Source organism: Hemitrygon akajei, chromosome 32 (genome assembly GCF_048418815.1).
Source record: "Hemitrygon akajei chromosome 32, sHemAka1.3, whole genome shotgun sequence".
In the NCBI taxonomy this organism is placed as follows: Eukaryota; Metazoa; Chordata; class Chondrichthyes; order Myliobatiformes; family Dasyatidae; genus Hemitrygon; species Hemitrygon akajei.
In genome coordinates, this window is record NC_133155.1 from 36,918,440 (window position 1) to 36,943,191 (window position 24,752).

At 43.2% G+C, this 24,752-nt stretch overlaps 1 long non-coding RNA gene across 2 annotated transcripts; it reads right to left on the reverse strand.

Annotated features, from left to right (window-relative positions):
- Positions 1-1,504: 1,504 nt before the first annotated feature.
- On the reverse strand, positions 1,505-20,479 carry LOC140719785 (uncharacterized). Of its 2 annotated transcripts, XR_012097002.1 has the most exons (4): positions 20,358-20,479; positions 19,403-19,531; positions 2,764-2,838; positions 1,505-1,861 (listed from the first exon to the last, which is right to left on the reverse strand). It is a non-coding gene; the product is annotated as an uncharacterized lncRNA (long non-coding RNA). The 2 variants fall into 2 exon arrangements; XR_012097001.1 differs by lacking the exon at positions 1,505-1,861 and having other exon boundaries at positions 2,654-2,838.
- Between the last annotated feature and the right edge of the window lie 4,273 nt (positions 20,480-24,752).

The window sequence follows — 24,752 nt, forward strand, 5'->3', positions numbered from 1 at the left end:
CTGATGAGGGTTGTATACAGACCCCCAAACAGTAGTAAGGATGTGGTCTACAAATTACAATGGTACGTAGAAAATGCATGGCAAGAGGGCCATGTTACAATAGTCAGACAGACAGACATACTTTATCGATCCTGAGGGAAATTGGGTTTCGTTACAGTTGCACTAGCCAAGAATAGTGAAGAAATATAGCAATATAAAACCACAAATAATTAAATAATAATGTTAATCATACCAAGTGGAAATAAATCCAGGACCAGCCTATTGGCTCACGGTGTCTGACACTCCGAGGGAGGAGTTGTAAAGTTTGATGGCCACAGGCAGGAATGACTTCCTATGACACTCAGTGTTACATCTCGGTGGAATGAGTCTCTGGCTGAATGTACTCCTGTGCCTAACCAGTACATTATGGAGTGGATGGGAGTCATTGTCTAAGATGGCATACAACCTGGACAGCATCCTCTTTTCAGACACCACCGTCAGAGAGTCCAGTTCCACCCCCACAACATCACTGGCCTTACGAATGAGTTTGTTGATTCTGTTGGTGTCTGCTACCCTCAGCCTACTGCCCTAGCACACAACAGCAAACATGATAGCACTGACCACCACAGCCTCGTAGAACATCCTCAGCATTGTCCGGCAGATGTGAAAGGACCTCAGTCTCCTCAGGAAATAGAGACAGCTCTGACCCTTCTTGTAGACAGCCTCAGTGTTCTCTGACCAGTCACGAGGGATTTCACTCTGCAGGTAGTAGGAAAAATTAGGTTTGTGCTGGATCCCAAGAGGGGGTATTTCTAGAGTGCCTGTGAGATGGCTTTTTAGAGCATCTCATGATTGACCCTACTAAGGAATCAGCTTTCTGGATTAGGTTTTGTGCAATGAAATGGAATTAATTAGAGAGCTGAAAGTAAAAGAGCCCTTGGGGGAAAATGATCGATTCACCCTGAAATTTGAAAAAGAGGCTAAAATCAAGTGTATCAGTATTACAGTAGAATAAATGGAATTACAGTGGCATGAGAGAGGAGTTGTCCAAAATTGATAGGAAAAGAACACAGTCAGGGATGACAGCAGAGCAGCAATGGCTGGAATTTCTGGAAGCAATTCGGAAGGCACAGGATACATACATCCCAAAGAGGAAAATGTCTTTGATTTCCTTTTTAGCTGATTAGGCACAACATTGTGGGCCAAATGGCCTGCTTCTATGCTGTACTTTTCTATGTTCTATGTTTAATTGCGATTTGATCGGGCTGAAAGCCTGCGGAAGTTCCTTTTTAAATTTTAAATGCTTGTCTTGATTTGATCGGGATTGTACAACCTACCAACTCACTTTCAAAGACTCTTTACAATTCATGTTTGTATTGTTATTTCTTTATTTGCACAGTTAATCTTCTTGTACACATTGGTTGTTTTCCACTATAACCTTGTAAATTTGATTATTATTTCTTCTTTCCCTGCAAATGCTTGCAAGCAAACAAATGTCATGGTAGCATATGGTAACCATATACACACCTTGATAACAAATTTACTTTGAATTTGAGCATACGTAACCACTTAATTGAATTCTGGATAGGCAACGGAGCACCTGACATCATTGAAAGGATCAGCTTCACTTATCACAGTGGCATTATGGTGAATATGACAGAATATTAGCTGAAAAGTGCACACTGTGCCAGTGTCAATGTGCAGTTGTATCTCCTGTAATCTTCCAGAACAGTGCCGTTTCTTCCTTTTCCATGTTGAATAGAGTTCAGCCATGCTGCCAATATATGGTTGCCTGATTACAGCAGGCGTTTCCCACCAGGTAGAGATCAGGCAGATCACAGCAGGAAGCGGTTCAGGGGTGAGCTGCCAAGTTTGTCTCCAGCTGATCAAAACAATTCAACCTTCACTTATTGAAGCACAGAGTCAAATGAAGAAACATTGCTTTAATTTTAGACATTACACTTGATATTTGGTTGAATTTTAGAAGAATTAACACGAGTTTAAAACTGGACTGAGGTAATCCTGAATTCAGCTGGAAAAATTAGTGATGAGCTATTATGTTCACAGGCTGAATCTCATAAACATTGATTAGGACAGTTCAAACAGGCATTTTACTTTAATAGTCACATCAGACCAGATTAATGGATTAAAAACAGCAATTTATTCCATTACGTTTAACGATCCCCATCTGAGGAAAAAGACTAACTGGTTTTTAAGCTACTTGATGATACAATTTCCTGTACAAAGAATAATGAGTCCATCTCTAGCATGGTCCCTTCCATTTTCTAATTTGAATTTCAGATGCCTCGGTGCACCATCTGCCCTCAGAATCCATTACCAACTCACTGAGCATGACATACTAAAATACGCTTAAATATTGATGCATTCTGTTATTCTGTGACCACATTCTCTCCGTTTTAAATATTACATTGCCCTAAAAATATCCCTTTTGTAAAGAGCTTCATTTTTGATTGGATACATTCTGATGGTACAGTGTAGCAGAAAAGGTAGGAATTCTGTATGGAGATACTTAACTCCTTGTCCACCTGACAATAATTTATAGGGAATCCATAGAGTGGCTTACCCAAATGTCTTTAAAATGGTGTAAACATGCCCACCTTAACCACTACCTCCACATTATGTCAGGAGGGGCCGGTTGCGGTAGGACTCAAGTGCAGACCAATGAATGTTCTTTTACCAGGATTTTATTAGCAGCCACAGGGGCAACAGTCTTTCAACACCAGGAGGCAGGCACGAAGCCAGAAAGGCAGGCGGAGGTCTTACCCGGGAAAGGCTGTCCGGCGAGGGCAGACGATTACAAGTGCTTCGGGCAAGAATCAGGTTCCAAACAAGCAGAATCTGGAAACACAGAATTCAACAATTTCTGTTGGCAGTAGTCAACCGGCTGGAACAACTCAGTTCAGGACTGGGACAAATAGGCAAAGAGTGTGAGTCGAGGCAGGGTTTAAATGGACCGGGTAATGAGCGAGAACAGAAACAGGTGGGTGCTATTGAGGAGATAAGTGGGTAATTGGCGAGAGTCCAATTAGGGAAGGGGCTGGTTCAAAGCCCACATGGCCAGATCAAAGAAGGTAGAATTTAAAGGCTGTTGTGGTCCAGAGCTATCAGCAGAGCCCCTTTGACCCAATGTTCAGGCCTGATCCTTAACACATTACCACCTCTCTTTGTGTGAAAAATTGACCCTCATGTTGCTTAAAAATTTTTTCTCTCTCATTTTAAACATACTCCCTAGATTTAAATTCACTTTCCCTTGGAAATGAAGATTGTGCATTCATCCTTCCTCTGCCCCTCAGGATTTCATGTGCTTCTATAAGTTCACTTCTCCCACGCTGCAAGGGATAAACATCTTCACCTGCCCAGCCTTGCCCTATACTCCAGGCGCTTAATTCCTGGCAACATTCAAAGAAATCTTTTTTGCACTTTTTCCATCTTAATGATGTGCTGCTTATAACAGTGTGAGTACAATGCTGCAGATGCAGCCTCATTAACATCTTGAATCTTCACTGTAATATCCCAATTCCAATACTCAGTCACCTGACTGATGATGGCCCATGTGCCAAACACCTTCTTCACTACCTGTCTATCTAATAGTAAGAGGATTTCCAAAAATGTTACAGCCTAGACCGTCTAGTTTTAGTTTATTTCTTGATCACTACCCAATGAACACTAAAAGTGGGTAATTCATGAACAAGAGGAATTGAAAAAACAGAAGCAGAGGAGACCTGTTGGCTTTTTGAACTGTTCAGTATCAATAAAATCACAGCTGAGTATTGGTTTCAGCACTACCCCTACCCTTTTCTGTACTGCTCCATATCCTTTGTTTCCAATAATCTTTCCCTGAATATATCCAATAACCTGTGGGTGGGAAGTTCAGACTGGAGTGATGGGAAGCACAGGGCTGCAGGAGGTGTAGCCACTGCCTCACAAACTCAGTGCACTGTGTAATGATCTGATCTGTATGAGCAGTATACAAGACAAGCTTCTCACTCTCCCTTGGTACAAATGACAGTAATAAACCCATTTTAATTCCAATTCCAGCAGGCCAGGTACGGTTCTGACCTCGTGCAGAGTGTGCATGTTCTAACTATGACTGTACGAGTTTCTCCAGGTACTCCAGTTACCTTCTACGTCTCATAAACGAGCTGATATATTAATTGGCTGATGTAAGTTGCCGCTAGAAGAGGCAGGTGTTAAGCAAATCAAAGGGGAGTGATGGGCAGGTGAGAGAGAGTACGTTGCAGAGGTACTCGAGAGGGAAACTTTCTCTACTGGGAACGTGTATGGGTGTGGTGGACCCAGCACCTCTTTCTGTTTGCTACATTGTAAACAATGTTCTGCATGAAGGTTAATTCAGGTGCATCTTGAATGAGTGGCCCCATACCAGAAGTTTTATCCTCCAGTGCTAGATGAGCTTTCTGGGGGAAACATCCTCTCAGAATTCTCCTTTTGAACGCCATAGTAGTGCTTCCAGTGCAAGTATTTCCAATCTTAAATAATAACTTACGTTGTCATTCAACCTGCTGAGCTGGGCACTCCTGGCATTTCACAGTGTCCAGGGGCAGCTTGTAGGAAGAGTAACAGGAATCGGGCAACTCCGCTGGGCTGAGAAGGCTTATGACCGATCAACGGGTGGACAAGTGGCCAAAAGCAGAGCTGGACTCCAAAGAGACCTTGAAATTGGGGAAAAGGTGAGTGGATTGTACTAAGCGGAAGGCACAGTGGTGAACAAGGCATATGCAAGGACATGGCAGGTTCCAGGACCCTGAGAGGGTTGCAGGTTGAGGAGAGGTGGGAATGAAATTTTAGATTGACAGTTTTGGGGGAGCAATGAGCACCAAATGACCATCTTGTAGATAGGTGGAAAGTTAGAAACATAGAAACATAAAAAAAACCTACAGCACACACAGGCCCTGCAGCCCACAAAGCTGTGCCGAGCATGTCCTCACCTTAGAAATTACCTAGGGTTACCCATAGCCCTCTATTTTTCTAAGCTCCATGTACATATCCAGGAGTCTCTTAAAAGACTCTATCGTTTCCACCTCCACCACCATCGCTGGTAGCCCATTCCACGCACTCACCACTCTGAGTAAAAAACTTACCCCAGACATCTCCTCTGTACCTACTTCCAAGCACCTTAAACCTGTGCCCTCTCGTGTTAGCCATTTCAGCCCTGGGAAAAAGCCTCTGACTATCTATACGATCAATGCCTCTCATTACTTGTACCTCTATCAGGTCACCTCTCATCCTCCATCGCACCAAGGAGGAAAGGCCGAGTTCATGCAACCTATTCTCATAAGGCATGCCCCCCAATCCAGACAACATTCTTGTAAATCTCCTCTGCACCCTTTCTATGGTTTCCACATCCTTTCTGTAGTGAGGCAACCAATAACCAGTTAGGATGCATGCTGTAGAGCTTTCGAAGGGAAATTAAATATAAACTAAAGATTTGCATCTTGTAGCATCTCGCCCAAACACAGTTCAATGTGCAGTGTAAATTCTGTAACTCTGTACTGGTTAGTTACAGTTCTCAGTGTTGCCTGACCTGTGTAGTGGGGCATGACGTGTTGTGCAGACAATGTAACAGGGCACCACCACATTGTGCGACAGGTAGTCACTTCAGATCAGTGCTGTACTCAACCCTGAAACACTCAGGGAACAAAAGGACAGAAAAAGAATCACCAGGCCTCTTAAACTTCCCCTGCCATTTAATGTGGTCATGGCTGCTCTGTACTGGCCTCAACCGCTCAGAAAAGAACTGCAGTCAATTAAAATCTTCTCAGTCTCTCGGGATCAAGGATAATTAGCTTCTGTTCCAGATCTAGGGGTTTGGAAGTGGTGAATGACACCAAAATGGGAATTGCAGACATATGATATGTGCTGGGATGAGCTGATTGAGGGTAGCTAATGCCACAATGAGCCTGGCAGAGGGCACTGACACTTGTTCAGGTATTTCAGTGAATCTGGAGAATGTTATAAAGGTAGAGATGGTGGTATCGTTCAGCCACTCAATATGCTTGCTCCAGGCAGTGAACATCACACAAGAACAGTAGTCACTACCGTCTGGTGGATTTAGAGTTGTTGCAAGGTCTGAGATCGTGACCTACACCCTTTTCTTCGACTGAACAAAGGCAGTGATTATGCTTTGCAGGTCACTGCAAATTTCATCAAGGATGTCTGCTTCCTTTGAATCAGCAACTGCTGATCGCTCAATGTTGGTATCCATATAACTAATGCTTACATAACATACTGAAATTTTTCCATAAATTATATAACAAAGCCAAACCATTCAATTAGAATCCAGGTTTTAAATTCAGCTGGGTATTCATGATCTTTGTTTAAACTTCATTTGGTTTCCTGTTTGTAAAGCAGTCCAGTATGTCTTTTATTTCAACCCTAACCTCTGAAAAACCTTAATTATGTTGCGGCCTACAATTCACTCTGGGGTATGACGCAAAAACTGAAAAGAAACGAATGTATGTTAAGACATGTTACATACACAGAATTAATATATGCAGTGTGTGTTAATTACTGCACAGTGCAGCTTAGAACATGTAAACATGAGTGATTTATTATTGTATGCTGCAGTATTTGTCCAGCTATATAATTATTTCATCTCATGAGGTTGTGTTGCTGTGAATTCCCTATGTACCTACTGACTTGAATGAATAATGACCGCAAGCTGGACTCAGTCCTTTTGGAACAATGCGATGCAAGAAGTGTTTGTATGCCAGAGATACTTTGTTCAATAAATTTCTCCCAGGTTGCTATTTTATTCCTTACAATATATCATCAACATATTTAAAATAATGATGGTCAATAAGGTATTATCTCTGAAGGACAAATGCTTTCAATTTACCCAGCTGTGTTGTAAACAGACTGGCTGCCCACTGCCATCCTGAGGTTCATTTCTGGGATTTTCTACTTTCAGCTTCCAGCACCTGCTCCCCCTTGGTTGTAAATAAGCCACTAACGAAATATTTACGTCGGTAAATTGTTTGCAGTTACCATTACACAGGCAGCTGTGGTGGAGAGTTCTGCTCAAATCAATTAAGCCGCATTAACTGATGGATTGCAGGTCTGATAATACAGCCAGGTCACAACAAACATGGGACTGACAGAAGGACGTTTCTCGTTGCGGATGTGGGGAAATCTTCTCTGTGGCTATTGGTTTCTCTTCAGTTCTTAATGGTTGGCACAGAGGGGATTTCAAGTGATTAACTGTCATCAGTCCTCATTAATAGACAGTAGTACATAGGTTTTCTTGCAATACTCGTATGTGCTTAGAGAGGGAAAAAGACTTTGAAATGTATTGTCCAGATTAGGTTTTAGTGCAGCCTGGCAGGAACAATGGGCACTGCCAATCTTACCTTCAGTATTCCTGCCATAAACTAAGCACTTACCCAAGTGGAAAGTATGTAAGAGTGCCGAGCAGACTGCTGTGAGTTCGATGAACCATGATACAGAGCAGAAGACTAAAGCACTTCATGCATCCAGAATATTTCTCAGATGCTGTTTACACAACAGGTTATAAACCAGTGCTCAGTTTTCTCCTCACTATTCCAATCTTCTTCCTTCTTCTGCAAGGAATTTGGAGTGGTTGGTGTAGAGTTTTATTCAGTTTATTGTCTTCCTGTGTGCAAATAAGACCAAAAGACCATAAGATATAGGTCATTTGGCCCATCAAGTTTGCTCCACCGTTCAGTCATGACTGATGCTTTTTTTTCATAGAAACAGAAAACCTACAGCACATTACAGGCCCTTTAGCCCACAGTGCTGTGCTGAACATGTACTTATTTAGAAATTACCTTGGGTTACCCATAGACCGATGTTCTTCTAGGCTCCATGTTCCCTCCCCATCCTCATTTCCCGGCCTTCTCCCCGTAACCTTTGGTGTCATGTCCAGTCAAGAACCCATCAATCTCTACCTTAAATACACCAAACAATTTGGCCTCCACAGCTGCATGTGGCAAAAAATTCCACAAATTCACCACCCTTTGGCAAAGAAATTTCTTCGCATCTTTGTTGTGAATGGACGTCTCTCTATCCTGAGGCTGTGCCCTCTTGTCCTAGACTCTCCCAGCATGGGAAACATCCTTTTCACATCCACCCTGTCTAGTCCTTTCAACATTTGAAAGGTTTCAACAAGATCCCCCATCATCCTTCTAAATTCCAGTGTGAATAGACCCACAGCCATCAAATGCTCCTCGTATGATTACCCTTTCATTCCTGGAATCAACCTTCTGAACCTCCTCTGGACCCTCTCCAATGCCAGAACATATTTTCTAAGATGAGGAGCGCAAAACTGTTCACAGTACTCAAGGTGAGGCCTCACCAGTGCCTTATAAAGCCTCAGCATCACATCCCTGCTCTTATATTCTAGACCTCTTGAATGATAACTTTGCATTTGCCTTCCTCACACTATTTTACTAAGCTCCATGTACCTGTTCAGGAGCATTTTAAAAGACCCTATTGTAACCGCATCCAAAAACGGGCGCCAGCAGCCCATTCCACACACTCACCACTCTGCATAAAAAACTTACCCTTGTCCTCCCTCTGTACGACTTCCAAGCAACTTAAAATTGTGCCTTCTTGTGTTAGCCATTTTAATGCTCGGAAAAAGCCTCTGACTATCCACACGATCAATGCCTCTCATCATCTTATACACCTCTATCAGGTCACCTCTCATCCTCAATCACTCCAAGGAGAAAAGGACAAGTTCACTCAAACTGTTTTCATAAGACATGCTCCCCAATCCAGGAAACATCCTTGTAAATCCCCTCTGTACCCTTTCTATAGTTTCCACATCCTTCCTGTAGTGAGGCGACCAGAACTGAGCACAGTACTCCAAGTGGGGTCTGACCAGGGTCCTATATAGCTGTGACATTACCTTTCAGTTCTTGAACTCAATCCCACAATTGATGAAAGCCAATCCCCAGTATGCCTTCTTAACCACAGAGTCAACCTAAGCAGCTGCTTTGAGTGTCCTATGGACTCGGACCCCAAGATCCCTCTGATCCTCCACACCGCCAAGAGTCTTACATTAATACTATATTCTACCATCATATTTGACCTACCAAAATGAACCACCTCACACATATCTGGGTTGAACTCCGTCTGCCATTTCTCAGCTCAGTTTTGTATCCTATCGATGTCCCACTGTAACCTCTGACAGCCCTCCACAACACCCCCAACCTTTGTATCATCAGCAAATTTACTAACCTATCCCACCACTTTCTAATCCAGGTCATTTTTAAAAATCATGAACAGAAGAGGTCCCAGAACAGATCCCTGTGGCACACCACTGGTCATCGAACCCCATGAAGAATCTGACCCCCTACAACCACCCTTTGCCATCTGTGGGCAAGCCAGTTCTGAATCCACAAAGCAATTTGTCCTTCAATCCCATGCCTCTGTACTTTCTCAATAAGCCTTGCATTGGGTATCTTATCAAATAATTTACTGAAATCCAGAGACATACATCTACAGCCCTAGCTTCATCAATGTTACATCCTCAGAAAATTCAATGAGGCTCGTAAGGCAAGACCTGCCTTTGACAAAGCCATGCTGACAATTCCTAATCTTATTAGGAGCTTTCCAAATGTTCAGAAATCCTGCCTTTCAGGAACTTTTCCATCAACTTACCAACCAGTGAAGTAAGATTCACTGATCTATAATTTCCTGGTCTATCTCTACTCCCTTTCTTGAGGAAGGGAATAACATCTGCAACCCTCCAATCCTCTGGAACCTCACCTATCCCCATTGATGATCCAAAGATTATTGCCAGAGGCTGGACAATCTCCTACCTCACCTCCCACAGTAGCCTGGGTACATCTCGTCCGGTCCCAGATACTTATCCAACTTGATGCTTTCCAAAAGCTCCAGCACATCCTCTTTCTTAACATCTATATGCTCAAGCTTTTCAATCCACAATAAGTCATCCCTACAATGGCCAAGATCCTTTTCCGTAGTGAATACTGAAGCAAAGTATTCTTTAAATATCTCCACTAACTCCTCCGGTTCCATACACACTTCTCCACTTGATAGGTCCTATTCTCTCATATCTTATCCTCTTGCTCTTCACATACTTGTAGAATACCTTGGGGTTTTCCTTAATCCTGTTCACCAAGGCCTTCTCATGGCTCCTTCTGGCTCTCCTAATTTCATTCTTAAGCTCTTTCCTGCTAGCCTTATAATTTTCTAGATCTCTATCATTAACTAGTTTTTTGAACCTTTCGTAAGCTTTTCTTTTCTTCTTGCCTAGATTTTCAACAGCCTTTGTACACCATATTTCCTGTACCTTACCATCCTTTCCCTGTTTTATTGCCATGCAAATATCCCGTGAACATTTGCCACATTTCTGCCGTATAGTTCCCTGAGAACACCTGTTCCCGATTTATGCTTCCAAGTTCCTGCCTGATAGCTTCATATTCCCAATACCAGATCAAGTACAGCCTCTCCTCTTGTAGGCTGATCTATATATTGTATCAGGAAACCTTTCTGAACACACCTAACAAACTCCAACCCATTTAAATCCCTTGCTCTAGGGAGATGCCAATCAATTTTGGTGAAATTAATATCTCCCACCACGACAACTCTGCTATGATTACACCTTTCCAGGATCTGTCTCCCTATCTGCTCCTTGATGTCCCTGTTACTATTGGCTGGTCTATAAAAACACTCAATAGAGTTATTAATCTCTTTCTGTTCCTAACTTCCACCCACAGAGACTCAGTAGACAATCCCTCTATGACTTCCTCCTTTCTGCAGCTGTGACACTATCTCTGATCAACAGTGTCACACCCTCACCTCTTTTGCCTTCCTCCCTGTTCTTTCTGAAACATCTAAAGCCAGGCACTCTAAGCAGCCATTCTCTTCAGTTGTGTTCTCATCCTCCAGCGATTCTAGTTTAATAGCCTTAGGAAACCTCCCTGTCAGGATATCGGTCCCCCTCAGATTCAAGTGCAACCTGCCCTTTGTGTACAGGTCACACCCATCCCAAATGAGGTCCTAATGATCCAGAAATCTGAATCCCTGCCACCTGCTCCTATCACGCATTTATCCTCCACCTCACTCCATTCCTGTACTCACTGTCACGTGGCACAGGTAGTAATCCTGAGATTACTACCCTTGAGGTCAGAAGTAGCATCTCTAATTTTTGGATTTTGTCCTCGCTGAGAAAATATTCCGCACATCTATTTCTACTGCCAAGTGCATGACCGTGCATTTTCAACATTGTATTTAATTTGCCATTTTCTTGCCCATTCTCCAAACTATCTACATCCTTCTGCATCTTACCCGTTTCCTCAGCACTATCTACCACTCCTTCAATCTTCATATCATCTGCAAACCTGGCAACAAATCCATCTATTTCATCATCTAAAACATTTATATACAGCATAAAAAGATGTGGTCCCAACACCAACCCCTGCTGAACACCACAAGTCACTGGCAGCCAGCTAGACAAGAATCCTTTTATTCTCATGCTAACTTCTTCCCTTTAGCCAATGCTCTAACCATCTTAGTAACTTTTCTGTAATACCACGGTATCTCAACTTGGTAAGCAGCTTCATGTGTGGCACCTTGTTAAAAACCTTCTGAAAGTCCAAACATACAACATCCACTGCATCCCCTTCATCTATTCTACTTGTAATCTCTGCAAAGAATTCCAATGGGTTTATCAGGCAGGATTTTCTCTTAAGAAAACCATGCTGACTTTGTCCTACCTTGTCCTGTGTCACCAAGTACTCCATCACATCATCCTTAACAATTGACACTAATGTCTTCCCAACCATTGAGGTCAGGCTAACTGGTCTATCATTTCCTTTTTGCTGCTTTCCTCCTTTCTTAGAGTGGCATGACATTTGCAATTTTCCAGTCCTCTGGCACTATGCCAGAGTCCAATGATTTTTGAAAGATCATTTCTAATGCCGCCACAATCTCTAATACTACCTCTTTCAGTAACCTAGGGTGCAGTTCATCTGGTCTAGTGACTTATATACCTTTAGGTCTTTCAGCTTTTTGAGCAACTTCTCACTTGTAACAATAACTGTACCCAATTCTCTTCCTTCACTATAACATCTGGCACACAGCTAGTGTCTTCCACAGGAAAGACTGATGCAAAATATTCATTTCGTTCATCTGCCAGCTCCTTGTCTCCTGGTATTATTTCTCCTGCCTCATTTTCTAGTGGTTCTATATTCACTTTCAATTCTCTTTTTTTTTACATACTTTAAAAAGCTTTTACTATCTACTTTGATATTATATGCTAGCTTGCTTTCATATTTCATCTTTTTCCTTCTAATGATCCTTTAGTTGTTCTCTGTAGGTCTTTAAAAACTTCCAAATCCTCTATCTTCCCACTAATTTTTATTTTGTTTTATGCCCTCTCTTTTGTTTTTACATTAGCTTTGATTTCCCTTGTCAGCCACGGTTGTACTATTTTGCCATTTGAGTATTTCTTCACTTTTTGAATACACATGTCCTGCACCTTTCCCATTTTCCCCAGAAATGCTCTGCTGTCATCCTTGCCAGCAGCTCCTTCCAATTTATTTTGGCCAACTCCTCTCTCATCCCACTGTAATTTCCCTTACTCCACTGGAATACTGCTACATCAGACTCTTATTTTTTTCCCTACCAAATTTCAAGTCGAACTCTATCACATTGTGATCACTGTTTCCTAAGGGTTATTTTACTTTAAGCTCCCTAATCACCTCCAGTTTATTACATAACACACAATCCAGTACAGCTGATCCCCTAGCAGGCTCAACAACAAACTGTTCCAAGAAGCCATCTCTTAGGCATTGAACAAACTCACTCTCTTGAGATCAATTACCAACCTGTTTTTCCTAATTGACCTGCATGTTAAAATCCCCCATGACTATCATAACATTGCCCTTTTGACTCGCCTTTTCTATTTCCTATTGTAATCTGTGGTCCACCTCCCAGCACTGTTGGGAAGCCTGTATATAATGCAATAGCCCCACCCCCATACCAGAGAGTGATGCAACCTGTCAGAATGCTCTCCATGGTACATCTCTCAAAGTTTTTGAGTGTATTTATTGACATACCAAATCTCATGAAACTCCTAATGAAGTATAGCCACTGTCTTGCCTTCTTTATAACTGCATCAATATGTTGGGACCAGGTTAGATCCTGGAGATCTTGACACACAGGAACTTGAAACTGCTCACTCTCTCCACTTCTGCTCCCTCTATGAGGATTGATATGTATTCCTTTGTTTTACCCTTCCTGAAGTCCACAATCAGCTCTTTCATCTTACTGACGTTGAGCACCAGGTTGTTGCTCCGTCTCCACCCTACTCCTCTTGTCACCACCTGAGATTCTACCAACAATGTCACTGCTCCAAAATTCAATGATATCCCATGGAAGCTGAAACTTGAAGATTTCTTTGGCACAATGGGATATTTTTTGTTCGGATGTGAGGGCAGATTGGGTGCCTGGTTAACATCTCAGCCAGAATCTGATTAATTTATTTATCACATATTTATTAAAACATACAGTGAAATGTATTGTTTGTGTTAATAAGCAACACAACTTAAGGATGTGCTGTGGACAGCCCACAATTGTTGCCACACATTCCAATGTCAGCATAGCATGCTCACCACGTTCGCATAACAACACAACACAAGCAGCAACAACAACGACCAAACAACAGGGAAAAAATACACCACTAAACAAGCCCCATCATGTGGACTCTCTCTATGCCATTCAATCTTCAAGACATTTCAGTTACATCCTCCCTCTTCCATCTAAACTCTAGTGAGTACAGCCTCAGGGCCATCGTGCTCTCCTCCTATGTTAACACTTTCAATTTTGGGATTCTTCTGGAGCAGCTCCAATGCCAGTACATGTTTTCTTAGGTGAGGGGCCCAAATCTGTCCACAGTACTCCAAGTGCAGTCTGACTCGTGCCTTATAAAGTTGTACATCTTTACTTTTATATTAAGACTATAAGATATAGGAGCAGAAGTAGGCCATCCAGCCCATCGAGACTGCCCCACCATTCAATCATGGGCTGATCCATGTCATTCTTGTCATCTGGAAATGAATGCCAACACTGAATTTGCCTTCCTACCACCAACTCAACCTGCAAGCTGAGTGATGATGACCTGCAAGGGAGGGAAATAATGATGGCGCCAAACGGCGACTCCTTTTGCTTGCATCGTCGGAAACAGCTCAATTTCTGTCTTTGATGTCTCTTTTTCCCTTTTTGAGGTTCTTTTGAAAATCCTGACCTGGAGTTACATTCTGACTCTGGTTCTTTGCGGGAATGGGACCCGCTCTCAGGGCCTTGTGACTGGCCGCTTTTTGATATCCCAAGGACGCGGCCTGGAAGACTAGTGCGCCTTCAGGGTGCTGGATTTTCCTGGCTCTGGAGATGGGCTGATTCAAGGCTGGTGCCCCTGACTGAGGCATTGTGGAAAAACACAGAACATTGGGAGCAGCGGGTTAGCTGCCGTGGGCTGTGTGTTCAGAGACCCGAGCCTTGGGGCTGACTCTCTGGGCACAGAGCTCAGAAAACGTGACACAACAGACTTCTAACATCATAAATCAGCAAGTTGTTTGTTACGTCTCTCCTCTCCCTGTGAAACAGGGACATCACTTTTTCTGTTATTAGGGAGGGAGGGAGGGAGGGAGAGAGAGGGAGAGAGAGAGAGAGAGAGAGAGAGAGAGAGAGAGAGAGAGAGAGAGAGAGAGAGAGAGAGAGAGAGAGAGAGAGAGAGAGCCTGTGGTATGTCAAATTACTGGGTGAATGAGTAGTCTTTGGGGTACTGCAAGTCTGTGTCTTTATTGATGCTTTGCTGCGTGCTTGAATGCTGGAGTGGGGGTCTTGTTGCCTTACTGCTGCTTGTGCATGGGAGGGGGGACTTTGGGCTTCTAACATTTAACTGTCATTCATTCTTTGGGACACGCCTCTGTTTTCGTGGATGTTTACAAAGAGAAAGAATTTCAGGATGTATATTGTATACATTTCTCTGATATTAAATGTACCTATTGATGTGAACCTTCAGGACATCCAGCACAATGACTTGCAAATCCCTTTGCATCTCTGATTTCTGAATTTGCTCCCCATATAGAAAATAGTCTACGCGTTATGGTCCGGTCCGGAGACTGAATTCCGGGTCTTGATCCAGTCCGCAGACTCCGGACTCCGGGTCTTGCAGCCGTCCCTCCTTTCACCCTTAAGCCCAAATAGGATCAACTTGGCTTACGGAGGTGCACCTGATGCCTATCGGCTGGCCGGTGTATACAAGGGGCTCTGGGACTAAGTCTAGTTGGGGGTCGTCCTGTTCCTCTTATTGTCTTGTACCCGCTGTTCCGTCCGGTTTGCTTTGCTTGTGCCGTTGCGCTGTTCGCTTGGCTATCCCGTTTCAACCCCATCTTGGAGTACCCACTGTTAATCATCTAGTTCTGTAAGTCCATTCTTGTAGTCACCCTAGACTGAGCTCCCTTCCAATCCCTTGCCTCCATCGGGTAAGCAGGCCTGACTGCCGTTGCCTGGCGGGGGACTCTGACCCTTTCCTACCCTTCTCTTCTGATGGGTTGTGCCCCACAACCTGCCCAGGTGCTCCTCGTCTTGCCCAGACCCCCGTGTTCCTGCCTTGGAGGCGGCCCTGCCCAGAAGTAATGCGGCCCACCCAGGAGCTATGCGGCCTGTCCTGAGGACTCCGACCCTTTCCTACCCCTCACTTCCGACGGGTTGTGCCCTGCATCCTGCCCAGGCCCGTGTTCTTGCCTGGGAGGCCAGGGGGCTATCCTCCCAGCATTCCTTGTCCCATAGACCCATCCTTTAGCCTAGCCAGGGTCCTGCCGTCGCCATGAACTCTCTGAACCCCAGGATCACCTTTGCATGCCACAGTCTCCTCATCTTGTTCTATCCTTTAGTTGTTCCTGTCCTGCCCCTAGTACTTCAGTGCCTGTGTCCTGCATTTGGATCCAGTCTCCACATCTCCTTGTGGCACTATGCCTTTATTCCTTCCACTAAGCTGCCTGACCATACACTTCCCTACACTGTATTCCATCTGCCACTCCTTTGCCCATTCTCCTAATCTGTCCAAGTCCTTGTGCAGACTCCCTGCTTTTTCATCACTACTTACCCATCCATGGTGACCATGTCTCCCACTGCACTGATGACAGTGAGGAGAGATTTCAGTGAAAACATTAGCCCCACCTGACTTGCTCCACATTTTCCACTGTGCTGTAAATATTCTTTATTCTCTGATCCCCAGACTTTGGCAATCGGATCTTGGTTTTTGAACTTCTGATCGACTTTTTGGGCTTCAAATGTCGGTATCGACCCTAAGATTTGCCAGTGATAACAAACGAGAGCCCTGAATGTGGACACCGAACTCTAGGTCTGAAACTGGAGGCTAGTCTAACACTAAGCCTCAACCGCTGGTCATGCTGCCTCATGTATTGCAGGGTGAACGGATCTTATGTCTCCAGCTAGCACGGGACTCTGATCGCAAAACCTATTGACAACTTGCTGACCTTATGGGGCCACTGGCACTTATCCTCACTGGTTTGGTGACCCAACATTCAACCACAGATGTCCTTCATCATGTCCACATTGATAGCCTTTGAACATGGAGCATGGCTTAGAGACCTAGACTCTGGTCTGATCTCTAATTCCCCCTCAGCCCTGTCCCTAAACTTAACCTGACCCCTAACTCCCCTCTCTGCCCCAAAAACATACCTACAAAGCTAACAAACGAAGCTTGAGTCACAACCTTGACAGAGACTGCTAATTAGTTCCATTTGACTGGACGTCAACAACCAAGCTCCAACTGAGCAAAGCATGGCTGAAAGTCTGTGTATGACATTGATGTCACAGAGATTGTGGATCCCATGGCCATCTGATTCAATTCAGGTGTGCACCCCAATGCCAGAGCCTTGTGCAATTGGATCCTGGATTTCCTCACTTGTAGACCCTAGTCAGTTTGGATTGGCAGCAGTACCTCACCTGATCTGCAGCAGCAGGCAAGCCAGAGGCTTGAGGCTTAGGTCTTTTTTTTAATATATTTTATTAAAATATGAATATAAATTATATTAAAACAGAGCTCCCTCGTTGACTGTCCTCCACCAAACAAGGGTAACAGGCCTGTGGCAACTTACATTATCCAACAGAGTCTTGTGATCACAAGTGAAATGTCCGAGACAATCTCCCACGACTATACTACACCAGCTCTGTGTTTTTTTTTTAAAGTAGTTCAGTCTAGTTGTTGTACTGTGTCATATAACACCATGGTCCTGAAAAACGTTGTCTCATTTTTACTATGTACTGTACCAGCAGTTATGGTCGAAATGACAATAAAAGTGACTTGACTTGACTCTGATACTTCTGAGTAGCTGGGCCTTTATAAGATACTAGTCAGGCCGTACTTACAGTATTGTCAAGCGTTTCACATCAGAAAGGATGTGTTGTCATTGGACAGGGTCCAGAAGAGGTTCACGAGGCTGATTCCAGGAATGAAGGAGTTAGCATATGAGGAGCATTTGGCAGCTTTGTACTCACTGTAATTTAGGATCTCATTGGATGTTGAGAGGACTAGATAGGGTGGATGTGGAGAGAATGTTTCCTTTGGTGGGGGTATCCAGAACTAGAGGGCACAGCCTCAAATTTGAGAAGCAGCTTTTTAGAAGGAAAAAGAAGGAAATTTTTTAGCCAGAGAGTAGTAAATCTGTGGAATGCTCTGCCACAGACTGCAGTGGAGGTCAGGTTCATGCGTGTATTTAAGGTGGAAGTTGATCGTTTCCAGATCAGTCAGAGCATCAAAGAATATAGGGGAAAGGCAGGTATATGGGGTTGATTGGGACCTGGGATCAGCCAGGATAGAATGGCAGAACAGACTGAGGTATTAAACAAAGCAGTCCCCTGTCAATGTCAGGTCTCACCAGTGTAGATGAGGCCACATCAGGAGCACTGGATATATAGACAACAACATCAGATTTGCAGGTGAATTGTTACCTCACCTGGAAGCCCTGAGTAGAGGCGAGGGATAAGGTGAATGGGTAGGTGTTGCAATTCTGTCACTTGCGGGGATAAATGATGGTAGGGAGATTACTGGGGAGGGACAAATAGACAAGGGAATCACAGAAGTGATTCCTGTAGAATGTGGAGTACAGGGGAGGAGGTAAAGATGTGTTTGGTGGTCAGGTCCCATTGAAGGTGGCATAAGTTGTGGAGCATGATGTGTTGGAATTGAAGGCTTTATGGGGTGGTAAGTTATGACAAGAGGGGCTCTCTCCCTGTTCGGACAACATGAAGGTGGGGTGAGTGTGGTGAATAGAGGAGATGTAGAGATTACTACTGGAACACTTCTCCCACTCTTTGCTAGGTGGCAGAATTGCATCTGGCTCGGCTGAATAAAGAAGCCATACTTGAAGCCCCACAAAGCATAATGGGATCAGGAAAATAACTCCCAGGATTGCACAAAATAAACAGATGTGTGTGTGTGTCTGTCTGTCTGTATGTGAGAGAGAAAACAACACCCGAGAAATATGCAAGTTAGTAAAATTCACTGAAGAAAAAGAGGCAATAAAATAACGTGGAAAATGCTGCCAGGGAAACAGAAGCCAAGGACAATGCAAAGACTTCACAACGTCTCGATTGAAATGAATGATATTTATTAGATTTAAATGACTAATTAAAATTCTATTTGTGTTGCAATCTAGAATGATTTTCATGGAAATGTAAGTATAAGTGGTAGGAATTTAATAAGTGACTTTTAAATTTAGCTGAAGACTGCCTGTCTGATCATAACATTTAATTAGAATTTCATAGCTTTATTGGATATTAATAAATGAGTTGCACTGTCTGTGTTATATTTAGTAAAAACCTAAACATCTATTAGGAAAAGCTCAACAAGATAAACAAGCATCAAACTGAAGATATTTACCAGGGTAAGACTGAATAATTATCGAGACAGTCTGTGATCTGCTTTGAAGAACCAAGCATAACTGCCAAATATCTGAAATATAAAAAGAAAGTTCTGGAAACACACAGCATGCCAAGCAGCATCTCGGGAGAAAGATAAAGTGCTGATATTCCAGTTCAATGATCCCCCCATCTGATTGGAATTGTGATGAAAACTGAAGTCATATTGCAGGGAGTCAGTTGGTGAACGTGGAAGGGCTGGTGGACTCACCTACATTTACTTTAATGCAAGGAGCATCATGCATAAATCAAAAGAATATAGAGCATGAACCAACACTTGGAATTATGATCTAATTGTCAGCACTCCATGGTGTTGGCAGCTCCTTACTAGCAACAACTGAGGCAAGCTAACATAGTCACAGGGGGAGTGACAAGTACCACAAATGGAAGTCACCAGAGGTCGTGATTAGCCCTGCATCACTATCTCACTGAGATGACATCTCACCAATACTGACTGCCAGTCGTCATCCCACAAGCTCATTCTTGATTCATTTCTCATCGGGTCGCTGTCATATCAATGCCTTGAATAGCAGCATTCTCTGCTCCATGTCATTGACGCTCCTGCCTTGGCAACCTACAAAAGTAACCAAAACAAGGTTGAGCAATCACTTCAATATCGTTTTACTGACAGCAGTAAACTCAAAACTAATGGCAGTATTCAAAAGTCATACTTCCAATTTGTAAGCACTCGGCACGATAAAGCTTACAGGGGTCCTAACTCAAGTGGGGTCTGAGTACCCCTTCAGGATCTACGCAGATCACCCATGTGCTGCAGAGACCTGGCTGAGATTTGTGGGAGCCTTTCTGCCCCTCTGCTTGTGCAATCCACGACCTCTGAAAACCCGTGACTATGCTGGATTAATAAAGGAAGATATGCCTCAAGCTGAAGTGATGAGACAATGAACAGAACAGTTAGCACAGGGTGTTTGCAGTAAGGATGTTGGTGAGCAGCAAGCTGATGGATGTCAGCCAAGGATACATTTAAATTATATTATCACCCAGAATTCATCTTCAAGAGCTGTCCAAGTCAGGAGCCATTATTCATAAAAATATTCATCAGTCAGATTTTCTCAGGCTATTTTGAGCTCCATTGCAGACTAATTGATTGCAGAGATTAATCAACAGGAAGGTAAATTATACAAAGCATGGTCTTTTCCTTATCTTTTCTATCAACAACAATAGTGAAAGGCAGGGTTGTGTAAAGCTGTGTATGTGTTTGTATTGTGACAGGTTACCAGCAGTGATTGTCAACATGATTGTTTGTATCTGGGCACTACGCATTAAATAAAATATGACAAACTACTCACAAGGAGCCAGACATGAGTGAGTTAGAACAAACCCAAAGAAAGCTGCCAAGTTAATCACTCCTGCTCATTAAATCAAGCACTCTGTTCACTTACCCCTCATTTCCAGTCCTTAATTAAATTTTCAGATCTCTGCGTTTGTAGTAATTAGTTTGTTTTCTTTTCACAAAGTGCTTTGTGCAGAAGTAAGATTAATCACAGTGACATCCTTCAGTGCTGGTTAGTTTAGCACTGTGAGGAATTATTGACTAACATAAAACTACTTGGAGTCACCTGCAGCTGCTGCCTCTATATGAGAACACAGCCGACAATAAGTAATCAAAGGTGAGCTCTCAGTTCTCCTCCCCTAAAAGATCTGCGGGAAGAACTTACCCAGAGGCCAAACGTCAAGGCAGGCAAAGGGTAGAGGAGGCAAGCCCAATTCACAGTGCTGTTGATAAACTTCAGATGAAGAGAGGGAAGCAGAGAGCTGCTAGTTTATTTTCCTAGGTTATTGTGCTGCAGTGTTGTGATTTGGAATAGGGTTTCATTTGTTTTCTGTACTCAGTAAATTTTTCTAAATTTAATTTGCAGTAAATGATGGTGTATTGCTGGCAGCTGCTCTGTAACTATTCAGCAGTTAACGCCCGCATTTACTTTTTAAATAAATGCTCACACAGTTTTTTGATGGAAGAGTGTGGTTGGTAAATTGAGTTGTTCTCTGGACAAGTGCCTGGGTTCAGCTGAAGTTGAATCTTGGGAGATGAAACTAGTTTGCTTCAGCTGTAATATAATCTGATAGCTGCTGTTGTAAATCTGTTGGATTTAGCATGCAGGTGCTGATCTCAATGAGACCACAGATGTAGGAAAGGAAATAATTCTAATTTTATTTAGTCACAGTATGTAGATGCTTGTCCATCCACTACCTCCCTCAGGAGAGCGGGCGTAGGTAGGATGGGTTTGGAGTCAGATGTGAGGTAGACAGAATCAGCATTCTTTCCTCAAAGGCATCAGAGAACCAAATGAAAAATCACAGTCACTATTACTGAGGCCAGCTATCTCCTTGTTTATTATATTACTGAACCTAACTTCTCCAGCTGATCTCTCATCTTGGACCATTTCTCTACGACTGTAGATATGACTCCACACCCTGCTGTGGTAGGGCCAATGCCAAAACAGAATACATGTCCTACAACAAAGCAACACTGTACATTGATGAGATATGTTTCACTGGGTAGTGGCAGGTGAACAGAGCCTGTATATGATAGAGAAAGTTGATCAGATTTTTTTTACACAGATTTGAACACAATTATTCCTTTGAGTCATAGTGACATCCTTTGTGAACACAAAATGTTTGTTGCCAAAACTCAAGGGAACTGATTGCTACGTGGAATCCAAGTGACAAGTACTACAAACCTGAGGGAATCTTGAGTGGGGCCTTAAACAAACCCCAGTCACATACACCAGAGGTTAATAGGACACGTTAAGTTCCAGACACATTTAGCAATCCATCACATCCTGAGAAGCGACTTAGATCCACTCCAATTTGCCTGCCAGAACAACAGGTCCGCAGCAGATGCCATTTCATCGGCTCTTCACTCACCCCTGGAACATCTGGATAGCAAAAATGTATACATCAGGATGCTCTTTATCGACTATAGCTCAGCATTCAACACTATCATCCCCTGAAAACTAATCAAAAGCTCCAAGACCTAGGCCTCAATACCTCCTTATACAACTGGCTCCTCGATCTCATCACTTGTAGACCCCAGTCAGTTTGGATTGGCTCCACTATCTCCATAAGCACAGGTGCACTACGAGGCTGTGTGCTCAGCCTCCTGGTCTAGTCAAAGTTTAAAGTTCAAAGAGCAAAGTAAAATTCATTATCAAAGTACACATACTGTATGTTACCACATAAAACCCTGAGATTCATCTTCTGATGAGCATACTCAGCAAATCTATAAAATAGTAACTATAATGGGATTAATGAAATATTGACCAGAGTGTAGAATCCAACAAACTGTACAAATGCAAATATATATATAAACAGCAAAAAATAAAGAGAACAAGAGATAAGACCATAAGATATAGGAGCAGAGTCTACTCTGCCAGGTCATCAAAGTTGATCCAATTTTTGTCTCAGCCCCAATCTCCTGCATACACCCTCCTCACTATCCCTTCATGCTTTGACCAATCAAGAATATATCAGACACTACCTTAAATATATATGAAGAACTGACCGTCAGAGCTGCCTGTAGCAAAGAATTCCGTAGATACACCATCCTCTGGCTAAAGAAATTAGTCCTCAACTCCATTCTGCAAGGACTCTCCAACATTCTGAGACTCTGTTCTCTGGCCACAGGAAACATCTCTCCACATCCATTCTATCAAGACCTTTCACTATTTGGCAAGTTTCTGAGAGCTCACTCCTCATCCTTCAGAATTCTAGTGGATATAAGCCCAGAGTCATCATATGACAAGCTATTCAATCCTGGAATCATTTCTGTTGTGTTACTTCTGTTTAAACGTACCATAGGTGAATGGTGAAGAAACATATTCTGGAAGAATTAGAGAACTTTTATTTAAAGTAATAAACAAACATATCTTAACCCAGCCACATGCTGGAACATTCTAGCAATCCTGCGCACGCTCAGTGCTCTGCCCAATCACATACTGGCACATCATTGCACGTGATATCACCACATCTTCCTTTCCTTAAAAGAAAAATAATTAACAACATTAATCAAAGCAAATACATATTTCAACAAGTCTCTATCAGTCTCTCTGTGGGTTTACGAACATGAGTAGACCTTCTAAGTGGTACACACAGTTCTTGTGCTTTCTTGTTATAGAATAGTACAGCACATTACAGGCCCTTCAGCCCACAATGCTGTGCCGACCCTCAAACCCTGCCTCCCATATATCACCCTCACCTTAAATTCCTCCATATACCTGTCTAGTAGTCTCTTAAACTTCACTAGTGTATCTGCCTCCAACACTGACTCAGGCAGTGTATTCCACACACCAACCACTCTCTGAGTGGAAAAACCTTCCTCTAATATCCCCCTTGAACTTCCCTCTCCTTACCTTAAAGCCATGTCCTCTTGTACTGAGCAGTGGTGCCCTGGGGAATAGGTGCTGTCTATCCACTCTATCTATTCCTCATAATATCTTGTACACCTCTATCATGTCTCCTCTCATCTTCCTTCTCTTCAAAGAGTAAAGCCCTAGCTCCCTTAATCTCTGATCATAATCCATACACTCTGAACCAGGCAGCATCCTGGTAAATCTCCTCTGTACCCTTTCCAATGCTTCCACATCCTTCCTATAGTGAGGCGACCAGAACTGGACACAGTACTCCAAGTGTGGCCTAACCAGAGTTTTACAGAGCTGCATCATTACCTTGCGACTCTTAAACTCTATCCCTCGATTTATGAAAACTAACACCCCATAAGCTTTCTTAACCACCCTATCTACCTGTGAGGCAACTTTCATGGATCTGTGGGCATGTACCCCCAGATCCCTCCACACTACCAAGTATCCTGCCATTTACTTTGTACTCTGCCTTGGAGTTTCTCCTTCCAAAGTGTACCACCTCACACTTCTTCGGGTTGAACTCCATCTGCCACTTCTCAGCCCACTTCTGCATCCTATCAATGACTCTCTGCGATCTTTGACAATCCTCTACACTATCCACAACACCACCAACCTTTGTATCGTTTGCAAACTTGCCAACCCAACCTTCTAACTCCACATCCAGGTCGTTAATAAAATTCACAAAAAGTAGAGGTCCCAGAACAAATCCTTGTGGGACACCACTAGTCACAACCCTCCAATCTGAATGTACTCCCTCCATCACGACCCTCTGCCTTCTTCAGGCAAGCCAGTTCTGATTCCACCTGGCCAAACTTCCCATGCCTTCTGACTTTCTGAATAAGCCTACTGTGTGGAACCTTGTCAAATGCCTTACTAAAATCCATGTAGATCACATCCACTGCACTACCCTCATCTATATGCCTGGTCACCTCCTCAAAGAACTCTAACAGGCTTGTTAGACACAATCTGCCCCTAACAAAGCCATGCTGACTGTCCCTGATCAGACCATGATTCTCTAAATGCCCATAGATCCTATCTCTAAGAATCTTTTCCAACAACTTTCCCACCACAGACGTAAGGCTCACTGGTCTATAATTACCTGGACTTTCCCTACTACCTTTTTTGAACAAGGGGACAACACTCGCCTCCCTCCAATCCTCCGGTACCATTCCCATGGACAAGGAGGACATAAAGATCCTATCCAGAAACTCAGCAATCTCTTCCCTTGCCTCGTGGAGCAGCCTGGGGAATATTCCATCAGGCCCCGGGGACTTATCCGTCCTAATGTATTTTAACAACTCCAAAACCTCCTCTCCCTTAATTACAACATGCTCCAGAACATCACACTCACTCATATTGTCCTCATTGTCATCAAGTTCCCTCTCTTTGGTGAATACGGAAGAGAAGTATTAATTG